This window comes from Pezoporus wallicus, unplaced genomic scaffold (assembly GCF_028554395.1).
Source record: "Pezoporus wallicus isolate ANWC-B61680 ecotype Strahan unplaced genomic scaffold, APGP_CSIRO_Pwel_v1 contig_3952, whole genome shotgun sequence".
NCBI lineage: Eukaryota > Metazoa > Chordata > Aves > Psittaciformes > Psittacidae > Pezoporus > Pezoporus wallicus.
The window spans coordinates 13,190,717-13,208,390 of record NW_026635034.1 but is presented as its reverse complement, the minus strand read 5'-3'; the positions used below and the strand labels follow the sequence as shown (position 1 = coordinate 13,208,390).

Here is a 17,674-nt window from a genome sequence, read left to right as displayed (position 1 = left end):
GCATATACAATGTGTGTGTGTGTGTGTGTGTGTGTGTATGCACATGTATGTGTGCATTCGCATGAGTTAAGAGTGCAGAAAAAGGAAGTTGTGAAGAAAGGCAGAATTCTGTATTCCTGTATGTATACTCTACAGCTAGCTGCTAAGTAACATGTCCAGAAAATGCAGGTGAGGAGAATGGGTGTATTTTTATGGCTGTTAAAGATGCAGTATGATTCAAGTACAAATGAATTGAGTCTTCTATCCTTCCTATGCATTAATCTGTAAGGTAAATCCTTCTGTGCTTGTGCATAAGGAGCTCTTGATGAAAATGAAGAGGTTATTGTTTGGCTCTCAACCATAAACAAACATTCCTCGTGAATGGCAACCTTGGAAATGGATGTGGATGCGTGCATTTGCTTATGTGTACACTTACTTGGAATCTTCTTCAAAGACATCACTATTGGGGATCAACTCTCATCTACTCTGCAGTGAGTTAAAAGCACGATTCCAGGAAAAAATGTTACCATTTGTAGCTGCAGGAGATGTGTTGAGATTCTTTGGATACTGTGGAGGTTCAGAAATCTTGTAGCGCAGAAACTGAATTTGCCCAGGATTGAAACAGGAGTGGGTTAAAGCTGAGGCTATTAGTCTAAAAGCCCTCTAACAAAACAGGAAGTAGGCTGCACAGAATTTACAAAGATATACACATTGTAAGAGGGTTATGATTTGAAGTATGTTCACTGCAGCTTCTAGGTTTAAAGTGGTGTCATAAAGTGTTTTACATTTATTTCATTATTATTTCATTCCCAGTTTTAAAATTGTCATGTAATGAAAAATCTGACTTGGGAGGATGAATTCTCAACATATAGAGATACAAAATGCAGTTTCTTTAAGAATTTCAAATGAGAAGGTTTGTGTGACACTTGAAGTAAATGTTAAATGTCACATACTTTCAGAGCACTGTGGTCCTTCTCTCCTTAGGTGGGCTTGATGCTTAATGTGTTTGTAAGGTCAGATATCCTCTTCAGCTGAATGCATATGCGGTTTCTGTTGGACTTAACGGTAGGCATCTGAGGGCAGTATTTGGCCCTTACGTTTTGGGGGAGTATTTGAGCTCATGCTGACTGAGATTGACAGTACAGGAGACTGAAGTCCTCTGTATATCCGCAGGCCAGGCATTGTACAGACAGCTTCCTTGCACAGCCTTGCCCATGAGCTCAACCCTGGCCTGGAGCGACCACCCTCTCTAGAGGTGGTAAGTAATTTGGTATTTACACTAGCGCAGTCTTGGGCCTCTCTTGTACAGAGGCTAATGACTGTACATGGTGGTTTGTAACACTCCACCTGAACATCAGCTGAAATCACCCTATGTATGGGATAGAGCAGTGCCATGTACTGACCTGCTAGCCAGTTCCAGTGTTTGATACTTTTTGTAGGGAAGATTAAATAGTAACCACAGACCTAAAGAATGAAGGCAATACACTCTGAAGCCATGGCAGCTTGATAAAATGTTGGCATCATGTATCTTGGTAGATGCTGGTTTTGAGGCTTATGATGGAAAAAAAGGTGTATTCATCAACTGTGTTAGTCGATTAGCTGCTGTTCACCACATACGGCGTTTAATTTAGTCAAGGCAGAAATTAGGATCCCAGTGTCCTCTGTGTTGAGAGCTCTGTGCAATTCTAAGAGAACTGTCAAAGAGCAGTTCCCTGATTTGTTAATCAGTTGTCATGCAATTGCTGAAGCATGAACAAAAAAGTTCTCTGAATAATGGGAAGATAAGCTTGTCCATTAAGGAAGGATTAAAATAGAAGGAGCAATATGCTGTAATTGGCATGATGAAAACGCAGACTGTGTTTGCTAGCAAATATGTATGAGGTTTCCTTCAATTTTTGTGGAAGTTCTTTTAGAACTCATTCCTGTTTTGACAAATTCTCATAGAGCAGGAATTAATGTAAATCGTGCATCTTTGGCATTTCAGCATCCTGCACAAGAAGCATGAGGTTTTTTCCTTACTGCCTGGATAGAATTTTTTTATTATTGAATAGAAGAAGTAGGCATCAAAATGCAGAGTTTTGGAATGGCTTGGGGAGGGGACGGGGGGGAAGGAATTATATAAACACCTCAATGCAAAAAATTACAACTCAGATCTGAGTTGTTAACAACTACAAATGACAAGGAGAGATTTTTTTCTGTTTCAAATTGATCTAGAGTTTGCCTATCACTCCATCAGTGTGTATAACACATCCAGATTAAGTTGCATAGAGAAGGATTTCTGCAAAGAAATGTCAAAAACCATTCACAAAGCCATTTTGAAGTGTGTAGAAGTTGTCTGCACTACTGTTTAGAAATACAGATTAAGTCGTTTTATGCCAAGCTTACGATGTATGGCATGCGAGGGTGTTGACTGACTGTAAACTAGCACTTATGCCTAATGACCTTTTGACTTAATCAGGGGAGTATAATGCCAGAAGGTCTGGTACATTATGCATTTCAAATATCCGATTAATCTTTTCAGATTTCATCTGAAAATCCATTTTAATTGTATGGGTTTCAAACTCAGTGGAGGTCTGTCTCCACTACTTAGTCCTGGTTTTATTGTTAGAGATGTGGGGTATATTTCCCACACGCGCACACTTGGCATTAGTCTGTGACAAAGTTCTCTGTCATCTGAAATAGAACTAGTGGCCTGTTGATAGGTGCTTGAGTCATTTCAGAGTCAAATAGCTGACTATTTTTTACACGTTCAAAGTAGTGCTGAAGAAATACAGGTTTTTCATAACATATCTAGCTAAGTAAAACCTGAGAGAGCTTCAGTATTCTTGATAAAACCAATTTTATTCAAGTATTCTGTTTCATTACATCTTACTTTTACATTACTGCTTCTCTGTATCCCATCTTTATCAGAAGTTGAGCATTACAAAACCTGCCATTATAAGCCAGGAGTGTAATACTCTTCCAAGCTGCACTAAGGGAATAAAGTTTGTCTACCCCAGAATGCAGTTTTTCCCTCAGTAGGTTAATGAGGCTTTTGAAGTAAAACTTCATGCTTCTGTCTGTAGAAGTATCCTCTCTCAGGCTCATATGGCAATTTGTTAGGTTAACCATCCCCTTACATAGCCTCTAGTCTAGCCAAGTCAGATGGTAGAGGCCAAATCCTATCTTATCTACTGTGTAGTATTTCATTTCTGGCATCTTAGATCTAAATCTTGCAGTACTTCATGCAATGAGATTGATGGCCTCTACCAGACCACTAGTGACTCAGAATTATCACACAAATAGATCACCTTATTTTTCTCCAGATCATTTTTATATCCTGGGCACTGACTTTCTTGATTGAATTTGACTCAACTGCCTTACCAGAATAAGGGGTGGTTTCCTGTGGATGCATCCGGAAAGTTAATATTGTAATGAACCCATGATGTAATGGAACCTTCTTTCTCTTGTTATTTGAATTGTAATGAATCACAGAAGCTTCTATGGAGTTTTATGTCGTAGCTGAAGTTTGTATCGGCATAGAGGCCCAGGTACATTCAGTTATTTGCTTGCCTAACATTTTCCAGATAGAAAAACCACAGGTTTTAGTTCAGCTTCATCTCAAGCATATAGGCATAGAATACTTGGCATTGCTTCCAAGGGAGAACTAAGCTAGGGCAGCTAACCTTCTCACACCTACTCCCAGAGCTACCCCAGCTTTTGACACTTGGTTCTTTATTTCGTGTCACTGCCCGGTAACTTGCAGTCCTGGCAGAAAGGGTGTCTGGCAGTTGTGCTTTGGAGCTTGTATATGATAGGTACAGAAGTGGGAAAGCCACTATTAGCGATCCATTAACTAATTGTGTTCATCCTTGTTTGCTTGTAATGCAGATAGATGTACTTGGGTATCCCATTCAACACTGTATATTTTATATTTTCATAATCCAAGATATGTCCACATTTAACCGAAAATACTTATACCCAACCTCTATGTAGGTTAAGTCTCTTTTGTAACTTTTAGTTGCCTTTTGTTTCATGTTGCTCCTCATGATTTACCAAAGGAGTATCTAGAGTAATTTTTCATAAAATTACTTGTCAGTAGGTACCTCCATTAGTTGGAGCTTGGAGTGCCGTATCTTCACTACTGCTGCAGCCCAACTAGCCAAGAAAGGGACTGTCTTGTTCTATCCACATAGGCACACTCTTAAAGCTACCCAGAACAAAGACCCATTCTGAAATCATGTCAAAGAGGCTAATTTGGGGCAGAAGGCAGCTCTTAGATGTCCAAACATCCTAAAACTGATCTTCAGAGTTCTACAAGCTTAGTAAGGTTTGCAGCTTAATTGAATCCAGAACCTGGACATCCCTATTTCTCTGGTTTTACTTCCCACATTAATAGCCGCTGCTAAAGATTTCTTGAAGTCTGTTATTTTACTTGATTTCATTAAAGGGAAAATAACTGTGATTTTTTTATTTGTTTGGGTTTTTTTTCTGATCTGATTTCTAATTACTTAGTATGCCTACTGTGCATTGTGCTCTCTACTTCACCTCATGTGTTTTGTGTGCCAGCTACAGTAACTAAAGGATACTTTTCCCTCACAAAATAGGAGCCTGCAGAAAACTGATGGTTAACAGGATCTGCTGTTAGCACCAAGGCCTTAAGAGAACAGGTGAAATCTAAACCCTATCCCCTGAGGCCAATAAAATAGCTGTTTGGTCCCCTGTGTGTAACCTCCTAATAACTTTACTGGGCAGCATTAAGATCCCTTGGGGGCTTCTCTGCAAGAGCACTCCCTCTCTTTGTTCAGATTGCTTATTAAAAATGATTTTATAATGAAGTTGCCTCAAATAGCAGCTACTTTCCTACTTGTCCTTGAAGCACTGTTTGCCCTGGTGAAGAATCTGAAGACAACTATGTAGGGCTTTTATTCTGTTCAAAACTTTTACTGAACTACTGCTACACTTGATTTATTTCTTTTAATTTTATTTTATTTTCTAGTGAGCCAAAGAAAACCTCTTCATTAACAGCTCAATTTTGTGTCTTTAATTCTACTTTGAAGCCATCCCTCTAAAAAGTTTGTTTTGGGTGCCAGCATCATCAGTGGATCAGTGTTACTCCCTGCCACACAAAACGCTATGCCAGTCACTTGTTTGACTGAGTGAGAATGAATGTTGCCTTCTTGATGTGGTGGCCAAGTTCTTGAGTCCAGGGGCAAAGATGAAGGCATTGCCAAATAATGAGAGGAGGAAATATGGGTTAAAACTTAAACAGGGGAAGTTTAGATTGGATATAAGGAAGAAGTTCTTTACTGTAAGGGTGGTGAGGCACTGGAATGGGTTGCCCAGGGAGGCTGTGAATGCTCCATCCCTGGCAGTGTTCAAGGCCAGGTTGGACAGAGCCTTGGGTGGCATGGTTTAGTGTGAGGTGTCCCTGCCCATGGCAGGGGGGTTGGAACTAGATGATCTTAAGGTCCTTTCCAACGCTAACTATTCTATGATTCTATGTTTAAAATCAGAAAATGTTCCTGCCTGGCCTGGGAGAAAGAGTACACAGGGTAAGAGTGCTGCGGGTAACTGTGTGACTCCAGGGGTATGGGTGGAAATCTGAATGCCCTGGTTCTTCATGGTAGATCTACAGCAGAGAAACATTTTCTCTGGTCAAAGTTCTGGTATTTGTGAGAGAGACTGGCCCTTTGTCCATGTGGAAGCAGCTGTGGGGAAAGCATTGGGAGAACTTCTCATTAATGCATGTTTTATGCCCTCACAGAATAACTGGTCAGAGGTGAGAGAAATCTGTTGCCCCTAATCTTCTATTAGCTCCCCAAAAGCTTGACCTCTGCCTGGGCCTCAAGCCTTTGGCACAGTTGGAAGGAACATTTTCTATAAGGCTGATAGAACAAGCAATTAAATGCACTGCCCTGGAAGTCCCATGGGGAACTCTGTCTATTAGCTGCACTCAAAGCTAATGTCAGGTCTCTTCTCTGGTTCTGTTCTGAATATATGGAGCAGCTTCTAGCTACATGGGACTTTTGGCTGTAACCATTAATTATGGGCTTATTTAACACGAGTTTTCTGGTAAATACCTTAAGATAGGTTTTTCTGTGCCTTTGTAGCAAAGTAGAACGCAGACTACAGCAAGGTGAAAAACAGCAAACAGGTGGAAATTCATTTTGGCAAATGAAGACTGATAAGCATTTGCAAAATGTTAATCATCCAGTATTAAAATGTATGTGTGTGTGTTGGATTATAGTTCACATAATTCTAAATTATGGTTTCCTAGCAAGCTCAATTAGGGAAGGCAGAGGAAAGGAAGCTGTCTCAAATTTTTGGAGGTCTTTGTTTGGAAGTAAGTCCTAGCCCTTTACATGCTTCTAATACATATTAATTGAGATCACAAATTAATAAGTGCCATTTCTGCACACACTTCATTTCTTACTCTGGTCTGTCCTGTGGAAGCATACAAGATGGGCAGAGACATTCTCTTTCATGTTTAAAACATTATTTGGAGGCCCATGTTTTAAGGAATGATGAAGTGTCTGGGGAGGTTTCTGACATTAGACACCTAAATTCTACCAGTGGGGTTGATGGATATTAAGAGATTGTGGATGTGACTCAAAAGTAAATTTAAACTGTTTGTGGACATGGCAGTAAATACATTGGGAATGTCTTTAGTGGTCTTTTATACCCAAGTAGTGCCTTATAATTCCCTAAAAGGTTGTTCTTACACCTTTTATACCCTTATCTTTTCTATCTATTAACTCCTAAAGCCATTTTCTTGATGTTAGAAATACTGAATTAAGTCATGAACACTCCTCGTGCCTTGTGCAAAAGCACTCTGACAGAGGAAGTGTAGGACTGATCTGAATCCCATTGCAGCTGCTCTAAGGATTCATATTGGATGAAACATGCTTTGATCAGCCCTTAGAACATACTTTATCATCTTATTTTGCTTTTAATGTCTTCTGTCTTTAAAACTTTCACAGCTATTACACGAAGCTAATGTTTCCAGTTTGATATTAGCCTTCTGGATGCATCCATGCTTTTGGTTGCTTATTGGTTACAGAGGGGAACTGTGTTATGGGCTGAGTGTAAGCTTCAAACTATGTGATACTCTCCACACTCTAAGACTTCAATCCAACGCTGAGAGCAGGAGAAGTTACACTTGGCAAAGTCATTAAGTTAATTTCTGGTTTTTCAGTTTGAGTGGCTTAGGCAGCAGAAAACTGACAGATGAGACTTCTCCAAATCTGCTTCTTCATTCTGGGTAGTTTTTCAGTGCAAACAATGTGAAAACAAATAGGAAGTATTACTGCTCACAACCTTCTTTAATATGTGGGTCAAGTATTTTGGCTCTGCATAGTCTGAGTCTAGGCAGCTCTATACATACAGAGAAATGCCAATACACTGGAAGCCTTTTGACTACATCCTTTGCATTTTCTAAGAGATAATTACACTTTCTAAGCAGGACTTGTGCAAAACTGTCACTTTGATTTGAACAGCTCCTTACAGTGGCCTCAGTCTTTAGAGAAAGGTTAAGTCTTTGTCTCTTTGAATGCATTTCTACCAAATAGAGAAAAGTGTGAGGATAAGATTGGGATTAAAATTAAGACTAAAACATGATCTTCAGGCCTGGTTGTCCATTTGGTCAAAGATTGACAGTCAAGGTGTTTTCCCAAAGTAAATGTTTTTTTCCCATAAACGTATCACTGCTACCTTTTTTCACACATTGAGAGGACTCTGTCCTTGGAGCTTTATCCTCGCATTCATTTCGCTTCATGACATTGTTTCTTTTAACAAAATGATTCTAAAGCAAGCTCAGTCATATGGACTTCTCCAAGGTTGGCATCTGAACCAAAAAAAGCATATTTTATTATCTGAATTTTGAAACCAGGGACTGATTCCATCATTCCTAATAGACTCATTTATTTGACAGTGCATTGCTAGACTTGTGCAGTCGCTGTTCTGAAACAACTATTGAACCTGAAAAAGGGCTTTTTAATGCATGTTGATGGCTAACCTTATTAGGACTGTAAAAATACTGGGAGTTTTGCAGCCTTTCTCCAAGAACACCAACCTGGAATTATGTAAATGTTGACCCCAGTCAGGAACACAGTTTCATGCAGACAACGTATAAGGCAGCTCCGTATGGCAGATCAGGTAGTCACTCTAACTCAGAACTGAATAGCTTGTTCTGAATCTTAGGACCATATGATGATGATATTTGTAAAGCTCCTATTTTGAAAACAATTTTGCTCGTCATAGTTTTACTCCTTCTAAGTCTCCTAACATGATGAACTGTAGTAATTAATGCTCGCCTCGAAGGGCAGTGTGGGTCGGCCTGAAGAACTAGTAGGAAACTGGTAGGAACAGAAACAGATTCACCCAAAATTAAATAGAATCGTGATGGAATTTCGCATTCAGACTTCTTAACATTCAACTTTCTTCATAACAGCTGAATAGTGTCGAGTTATATTGACAAAATGCTTTGCATACATGGTTAACTTGGGGGGGAGGCATAGAGAATAGTGCAGAAGCTTTTCACAAATATTGCCAGGTATAAGTTATGATTAAGTAGACGTTCAGGTGATTCTTGGGGTTTCCATGGATCAAAAGGTAGTAATAGACACTTCGGTTGAAGTTTCTGAGTACATCCAAATGCCATCTGTATTTGCGCTTGTGATTTGCAAAAGGTGTGGGAAGATGGACATCTGCTTGCTTAAACTATGCTCACAAACAATTTGCTTATGCAAATGGTATTAGCTTAGTGTAGGGCAGTAGTTGAATTTCCTGCTGTATTTTAATCATTGCATTTCAATTTAGAACAGGAGAAGAAATGTAGCACTGTCATGATGCAACAAAACAATTTTTCTGTAATGCCATAGTGCTTTTATTTTAATTAACTGTATGTGCACCTAAAAGCATAGTTAAAATATATATTACTTGGCATCTACAGATGTGCTGGTTAGCACACATTGAAATAAGCAACACAGTATTGACAGCATTTTTCTAAGTATGTTTTATACACACAACATGAGACAGGGAGGAAGGGAGTCATTAAGTACCAAAATTACATCCTCCACTCTGAATACCTTTGAATTCCAGTGTGAATATCCTTTGCTACTTTATCTCTTGCTATTCTAAGACACTACCTAGATTTGGTCTTTAACCCCACCGCAGGCACCTTGCCTTATATTACTGTATTGTCTGGGTTTGGATTCGCTGTTTGCTTTATCAAAGGTATAGATCTCACCTAAACAGAAGTAATGGTTTTAAGGGATTGCAAGTGGGACTTGAGGAAGCTACTTAACCTTACTGCCATTAATGGTAAAATCCATTACTTGAATGGAAATAGAACTGGATCTTCAAAGTGTTACAGTAAAAAATATAAGCAGTAAATTAAAGAGGAAGCCTTGACAAGAGGATGATGACTTTGCTGAAAAAAACTAAGACTGTTGTGAGACCTTTTTGCTATCTGACTTAGCTTTCCCTGTGTGTATGATGGGTTCTTGTTTATGGTTAATAACCTAGCTATCAGTTGTGAGCTGTAGCAGTGTGACTTGCTGTACAACAGACTAGGCACACCCTCAAAGCAGTTTCCTCTCTCTTTTTTTGTTGAGGTGTTTACTACAGACTTCAAAGCCAGCTCACAACAGTAGTGGTGTTCTTGCAGTTTTCTGGAAATTCAAGTTAGGCTTTATTTAATCTCTATGCAACACGGCCAGGGAAACCTCTGGTTTCAGAAAGCCAGTATATGACCAAAGCCATTTAGTGATTTCCTTTTAGATATAGCCATCAGTTGATAACCATCCTTCCCACCAGTGTTTGTCTGAAGAACTGTTTCCTTATCTTTGTTACTGTTACCTAACTGATATGTAGGTGTGATGTTTGCTGGCTGCAAAGACAACTTTTACAGATAAGGCAGGTTTCCTGTTTAAACTCTTTAACATTTCTTTTTCTCTGACCTGTTTATCCTTTTCCCTCCCTATATTGCCAATTTACTCCATACCTATGGTCCTTGAGGTACAAGTGGAAGGGGTCATCCAAAAGACAGTTTTATGTGCTGCTTGAAGACATAAGGGTACTAAAAGCTGACTGAAAATATGTTTCCTGTTAAACAGAGCTTTTGATGTTTAAAGAAATATTTCACTGCAGTAGACTCGGGTTTTCTCTCCAGTTTTCAGGAGGAAGGCAAGAAAAACGCTTTTTAACTCAGAGCAGGGTGAGTAGTCCTTCACATGGGGTGGTGGTGGTGCGACTTTAAGAGCTGGCCTAGAAAAAGGCAGGTAGGTACTTCAAGCTTAAATTCCAATGTCCTGTTAACATGACTTCACCACCTCACTGTCAGCTGTTTTGGGAGTAGATTTTAATATGAAATCACATCCTTGGTGAAGCAGTAATGTATGTTCCTGTGGAATATTTCATCTTTGACAAGCAAACAATGTTGTCACCAGAAAATCCCCAGGTGTTTCTAACAGAGAACCTTAGAAAAGAGACAGAGAACCTTGACTTGGGAACAAGTAGTCTGTGAGCTTATAAATGTTCTTTGTGAAATGAATCCCCATTTGCCAAGACAGTTCTTTTTAGTGCATGTCAATTTGCTGCTTTTCACTGACATTGGATGAAAGGTTATATGAGAGTTGCTTCTATCCCTTGGTTTGCAAATAGACTGCTTTCCTCCCTCCGGGGTTCAGTCTGCAATTAGACCACAAGTCCAGCCTAGTAAATGGTGGTGTATTCTGATAAGTGCAACACTGGGAAGGCTTGCATGGAGCTGCTTATTTTCTTCACTCAAGGTATTGAGTTTCTGGTCTTGAAATCACAAAGCTGAGCATATGAATGTGATTTACATTTTACTATATGTTCTGTAAAAAGCAACAATAGACTATCTTCATATTTATTTCTAATGGATTGTGGGTGGGTACAGGTAGTCCAGTACATCTGTGTTCTGTTGTGTCAGATTGGGCTTGCATATACAAAATGATTTAATAGCACTGGTATATAATCCCCATGCAAAAATCTTTCTCCTAGGCACTTGTCATTAAAAAAAGGCTGTTTCTAAATAGATAAATTACCAAAGTACAAATACAGTATGCCCAAAGGAGATGAATAAAAAAGGGGGAGGGAATAAAAATCAGTACGCTAGTTCTGAGTGACATACCGAAAATAACCATTCCATTTATTAGGTTAGTTAATTGCTGGGTAATAAGTCCAGAAAAGTTTTTAATTGATTATTTAAATAGTTTTAGCTCAAGTTAGTCTTTTCTGTGTTTAGCTTCTGCTGTTTTCCAGTTTGCAATCACTGAGCACAGTTGAATGGACATCCCCTTTGATGGGTTTATGCGCCTGCTACACATTTGCTTCCAAATAGTTTTGAGCTTATATTTCTATTAAGATTGTTGTTATTCTTAGAGCTTTAGACAGACAGAAGGAAAGGGAAAGGAGAAGCAAAAACAAAGAGGAAGGGATGTAGTTATTATTTACCTAGAAGTGGTGTGCCGACATAGTGAGGACCTTCCAGTGAGGACATACCATATTGCTGCCTACATGCTTCAAGCTAAGCATGCCCAGGTTACAAGATCAGAGCATAAGTGCTTAGCCTCCTTCAAAAAAAGCATATCCAGGATACTTCCTGTACGAATCCGCATGTAACAGCAACTCCTAATTTAAATCTGAGGCTGTCCATACTCTGAACATAACATACATTCATTAAAACATCCCTTTTCTTCAAAGGCTTCACTTTCTATATGAAGTCTTCACTACTTTAATTGTTGCACTCTTGATTTCCCTCATGAGACTTTTCCCATCAGAAAAAAGAGATGATCAAAGACAGGTGCAGTGACATGAAGAAAAGAGGGAAGTTGTCTATCTTCTGGAATCAGTAGAAAAACTGCCCTTGGTTTTAGAGCCAGAAAATCCTGTTCATTGCAGAGGAGTACAGCTTCTTCGTTGTGCCCACAGCAGTACAGCATACTGTATTTAGTTGGGTTTCACTCTATTATTCAGGTGTTAACTTCAGAAAGAAAAGAAAACAGAATCTTCTTGGACCATTTGCCACAGGGTGATACAGTTCTCCCAAACCACCCCATCCATGTGTTAGCTCTCTCTACTTTGCATTATGAAATGCAGCGCATGTGTCCTTTAGTGCTTTTAAATTTCCAAAACCATCTTTATTCCAAATTTTAAAAGAGGTAAAAATAATTCTGTTAACTGATACCTTTGACCCTTCATTGGTTATTTAATGTAAATGTGAATCCTAAATATCTTGAGTTTAGTTTGTGTTGCAACTGATTTTTGTGTCTGTGTTTAATGTTGAGAAAAGTATTTCCATTTCATTTCTAACCATGTGTTATCATGGAAACAAACCATCTATAACACATTGTATTTCTATGAAAACACAAGCTTATTAAATGTCAAACAGTTTATGTTTTTATGGGAGTTGACTTGAAATTGGCGCATTTGCTGTGTCAGTGGTTTGTGACGCAAGTTCAAAACTGTCAGGTTGTCAATGCTCAGACATGAAAAGGTCTGAAGTCTCACACATGGAGGAGGAGAAATTAGGCTCTTCTCAATTAGCAGGTGGTGGTAATTCAGGCATGTTTGAGGATTGTATTAAGATAATAGAAAGTCCTTAGTCTGAGTATCCTCAAGTATTCAAGCAGCTGAAGAGGTGGCATCAGTGTTGAAGTCAGAGTCATTCACGCTTATTAAGGGCTGACTATAAATATCAGGGTTACTGGTGGAGCTTGAAGTGTCTTTGCACATTCAACTTTATCACTCACCTTGTGCATTGCAAGGAAGATGGGAGAAATGGCTCCACACAGCTGTTATATACCCAATGCTCCTGGAGCTGGTGGATCTTAAAGACTATAGCAAGGGCTTTGGCTTTGCCTAACCATCTGGGAACTGTAGCTGAAGGTTCATGAGTCACATTGCAACGGGCTGAAAAATGGCTTTCAAAGCAGACTGGCTCCTGGAAGAGGGAGTAGAGCCTGCAGGGTAAGCTTATAGTAAAACAGTCCTGTGTCAGTAAGGCAGAGCATGGAGAATGAGCTGTAGTTTATCGGGAAGTGGTCCTTCTTATATGGAAACTGCATTCACATCAACATCTGTCGTTGGTCTTCTGACAGGTGTGGTGGGCATCAGGCTGTAAAAGAGATTAAGTGTGTGATCTATATGGAACAAAGACAATACAGATGTCATAGTGAAGAGAATTTTATCTTTACTGACTAACATGGGAAATACTTGTACCAGAAGAGCCCTTTTAGCCCTCTTGTTTTAGCACAACACTGTTGGCCTACAGATCTTGACATTTCCACTATACATGGGTTAAAAGGCAGTAAAATCTACTTTGCTTCTATCATGCTATGCTATATTTTATAGTATAAAGCAGTGTTGATCATGTGGTTTAATTGAATATGACTGCTTAGAAATGGTTCACTCCTTATGTGCAAAAGCTTTAAGGAGTAATTTGCAGGTGTGAATGCAGTTGCATCTATTACCCTATCCATTATGCAAATAATTAGGAAAAAAGTAGTTACTTAGTTTATTTATTATCCCTATAGGGAAAATGTACACGTATCTTATGTGCACATTTCAACTGTATTTCTCTTTTTGTGACTGTAGAAAAGCCTTTAATACCTTTATCTGCAATAAATTTTAGGTTTCACAATGGGGTTAACTAAATGGTTTGGTTTGAACCCTAATGGATGGGATTTAAATCGAGTCTTCACGTCACACCAGAAGTACCCTTCAGTATCTTTTTGACTCTTTTCTGTGGTTGTCTTTTCTGTGCAGCAAAGCTAAAGACTATTTTTCATTGCTGGAAAAGTTGTAGCCCTTGGCTCAAAGTAGCACAGATGCTCTAAGTCCTTAGACAGACTTAACCTAGCGCCTGCTCAACTTTCAAACTCTAAGTGTTATTTGTCCACAATTTTGCCTATGTGGAGTCTCATGGGGAGCTGGGAGTAAACCCAATATCCTAGTCAGCCCTTTGCGGCTGCTGAGATAGCTGCATGAAACCATGGTTCTTCCCTTCGTGGATCAAATAGCATAACTCCTTCTGTCATGAGCATCACTTTCACATGACTTTTTCAATTCTGTTCTTATCCTTATCTCCTAGCAGCTCAGCTACAGCTAATGACAGACATCCACCTGGTGACAAGGGTAATGATTTGTGTAATCCAGGCCCTTGGGGCACATGCTTGTTATTTATTGTTACAGACAAACACAAAGCAGAGAGTAAACTTATCACTTCTGAATGTAGGTGGCTGAAATGGGTGTTTGGTTATCTGAAAGAGATAGTGGATGTTTATAAACATGTGTGTAACAGTCATTTTTCATTTCACCTTACCACTAGACCAAGTGGGTATGTGAGACTGACCATAATTCTGCTGCAGTTGCCAGTACTGAGTGTTGACCTATGTGTGTGACTGTCTCAGGTCTTTTACCACATGCCAGCATGCAGGTCTGTTGGTACGAAGCTGTCCTTTAATTTTAAAGGAAGTATGAAACTATGTAAGTGGTCCATGATGTCATGAACTTTGTACCATTCATACTCTCTATTTGTATTGTGGGGTTTTGCTGCATAGTAGTGGAATGGTTTTTCTGATTTTTCCCCAGAAGGTTTTCTCTCTGTGTTACTGCTTACATCCACAATGCAACAGAAGGGAATTAGAAATTCTTAGCCTTGCCCACAAGCCAGAGGGAGGTCTATTGGAGATGTATCAATATCTGTTTTTATTAACACTGATACATGCTTCCCAGTACATAGAATGTTTATGATTCATTCATAGCTGAACTTGGGACAGACTCAGTATATCCAGCCTGGAACACTGAAAGCATGTCTGCTTTACTAAGTCATGCAGAAAAGGAGCAGATGTATGCAGCAGGGCGCTTGATACAGAGGATCCACACTATACCCATTTCTGGGTTGGTCTGTTTGTTGACTTTAGACCTCGTCTCATGAAGCCTATTGCAGCTGGAGTGGATTACGTGTTGCCTGAGAATGCATCTTCCCATATAAGTTTCATCAGAAAGGAATCCTGTCCACGCGCTCTGAGACCGTTCTGTGATGCAAACAAAAACACAGTGAGGTGATGGGGAGAGGCTTCAAAAGCACACTCCTCATCTGAACTGAAAGGCTGTTGGAGATGCACACTAAGAAGCTGCAAGTGCAGTTTCTGAATGCACTAGACTGAATGTTAACTTTCTGAATGCACAGGGACTAGAAATATCTTAGCAAAGTAGTCTTTGCAGTACCAACTCTGCTAACCTGCCTGCGGCAAGTGTCCTTGCTTTCCTCTAGCCTTTACGTTCCCTCTGAAGCGGTTCCTGTGACTGCTGTCCATTTCAGATACATCATGGGCACAGCCGGCTCCTCTGCTTCTCCAGAAGCCACTCATGTGCACAGATGCGTTGTAAAAGGAAAAAGCTTGTGAAAGGACATGGTTTTCCATAAGTATGAAGTGTCCCTTCATTACACTGTATGATAACTGCTGAAGGCTAATTGTGTGGATTCTTTAGTGTTACCCCTGTTCAGAATGAACTGATGGTTGGAGATTTTTCTTTATATTGCTCAGTTTGTAAAAGAAAGATCAATCATCTGGTTCTTTCTTTCTATTTCTATCACGTAGCATACCCAGGATAAGAACCTGGAGTTCACTGCAGTGCATAAGGAATTGCTGGAATTTGGTATTAGTAATATTACCATCTACAGAGAAAACATCTATTGGAGTAGAGGGGAGAGAGGATGTTGTGTCCCCTGCACATAAAGAAAATGGTCACTGAAATGCAGTTCTTAATGCTCATCTGTGTTATTGTTGTATGATACAGATTCAGGCCCTGAAAGCTGCAGTGCTCATTAGGGCATATGTTGCTTTTCTTGCTCATGGCAATGGAGATCCATGAGGAAAAGAGGAGAACAAGTAGGTGTTCCATAAATAACAGTTTTCCACATGGAAACCAAGTCCTTTGCACATATACAATACAGGTGTGGCCTTTTTCTTGTCCTTATCTGTGTGCATATAGTTTCCGATTTAGGGGGTTGGGGGCAGTTAATGTACTGCAGTAAATCCTCCACTGCCTTCACTTATTCCCTTGAAATTAGCCCTAGTCAATACTAACTTGGTGTGATTTGGTAGTGCCAACAATGTGTTGCTTGGCTGAGTGACTTGTAATGAGACAGTGATAATTACCTCCTACAAGATAACATTTTCTTTCATATTTGAATGTATGGACTGGCATTGGCTGCCAGGTTCTGCGTAAGTGCATCAGTAGTTCCTTGCAGTTGTCTCTGATTCTTTGAGCAGCTCAGCAATCTCTAGTGCCTTTATCCATTTGCATGCTCATGGTGAGGTAGAAGCAGCATCTTCCTATTTGTCTGGTTTTTACATAGACATGAGGCACCTGAATCTCCTCAGGTTCCAGGAGGACATGTTTTCCTCTGAGTCACTGTTTCTGTTCGTCATCAGTGCCAGCTCATTCTCCACAGTCAGTCAACATTGTTTCTTCACCCCAGAAGTATCTAATAGTATTAGGCATTGGTTATTTATGTTTAGGTCATCGTGACTTTGGTGTTTCTTTTGAAGGTTTAATCTAAACATTGCTGTCCTTTTCTGTCATTACTTTAATAGTTATAATTGTTGGCACTGGTGTTTCCTTTTCCTGCAAGTCTTCATTCCCAATGGAAAAGGGAAGCCCAAGTAAGCAACGCATTGGTCTTTTTTTTTCAATATATTTTATCCAGCTTTCATCTTGTTTTTCCATGCTCTTTTGCAGACATATTGTTATTAAAGTGAATGAGAGGGAGTCATGGACAATGACCTTGTGGTGGCTCATGTGTAAATGTATTAGTCTGTGGTTCTGTTTCTCTGTATTTGCATTTTTTAAGTTATGGTTCTTTTTGTTTGCTTGAAAATATGGTTTAAATGATTTAAAAATTGAAGCCCCTCACACTGGGTATCGATGAGTTGCTGGGAAGGCACTCACAGGGTGGTTGGTGCAACCAAGAATTTTGGTTTTCAGCCCTTCACTTACACAAGTCAGTACCAACAGAGCTTCAGTTTACGTTGCTGGCATAGAGATACAGTCACAAGACATGCTCCGTAATATCTTTTGAAGCAGTGTTTTTAATGCACCCATAATCAAAGGTGTCTGTTTTATATTGCTGCCCATTCATCATTCCTTGTACACCTGCTGCCTCAGTCAGTTACCTCTTAAATCTGAGTTAACCTTCTAATGTGCTCCTGCTCTCTTCTCTTCCTTGCTCAAACCTATTAGTCCATAAACCAAGCTGTCAACAGGAGTCCATCACCTGTAAGCATACCGGTGCAGGACTTTAACATCGATCTTGTTTGCTGTTCCTTGGAGCAGTGGACTTTATGAACAAGAGTGAAGTAGCCAACTAACCTGAACTATTCATTGTGTGCTCATGGGTTTGCTTTATGTTTTCCCTCCCTGGCTTAGGATGGCACATTGTCCTCTGATTCATTCTGCAGACAAGAATGGAACAATTAGCCACAAACTCTCAAGCTCTGGCAGAAGATTAATCAAAAAAAAAAATAATAACTTTGGCTGATAATGCTACTCAGTGAATTATGAGCTGGCTGCGAGCCAGGGAATGCTCCTATTGTCCCCCGTACAGACGGCCCAGCCTTCCTTAGCTCAAGTGCACCAGAAAGAGTAAGATTTTTTTATCTAATAGAGTTTTAACCATTAT

The 17,674-nt window shown here is 39.6% G+C and overlaps 1 protein-coding gene across 1 annotated transcript in view; it reads left to right on the top strand.

Moving 5' to 3' along the window:
* Positions 1-17,674, top strand: part of RORA (RAR related orphan receptor A) — a 343,489-nt gene that overhangs the window by 239,026 nt on the left and 86,789 nt on the right. The window lies entirely within an intron of this gene.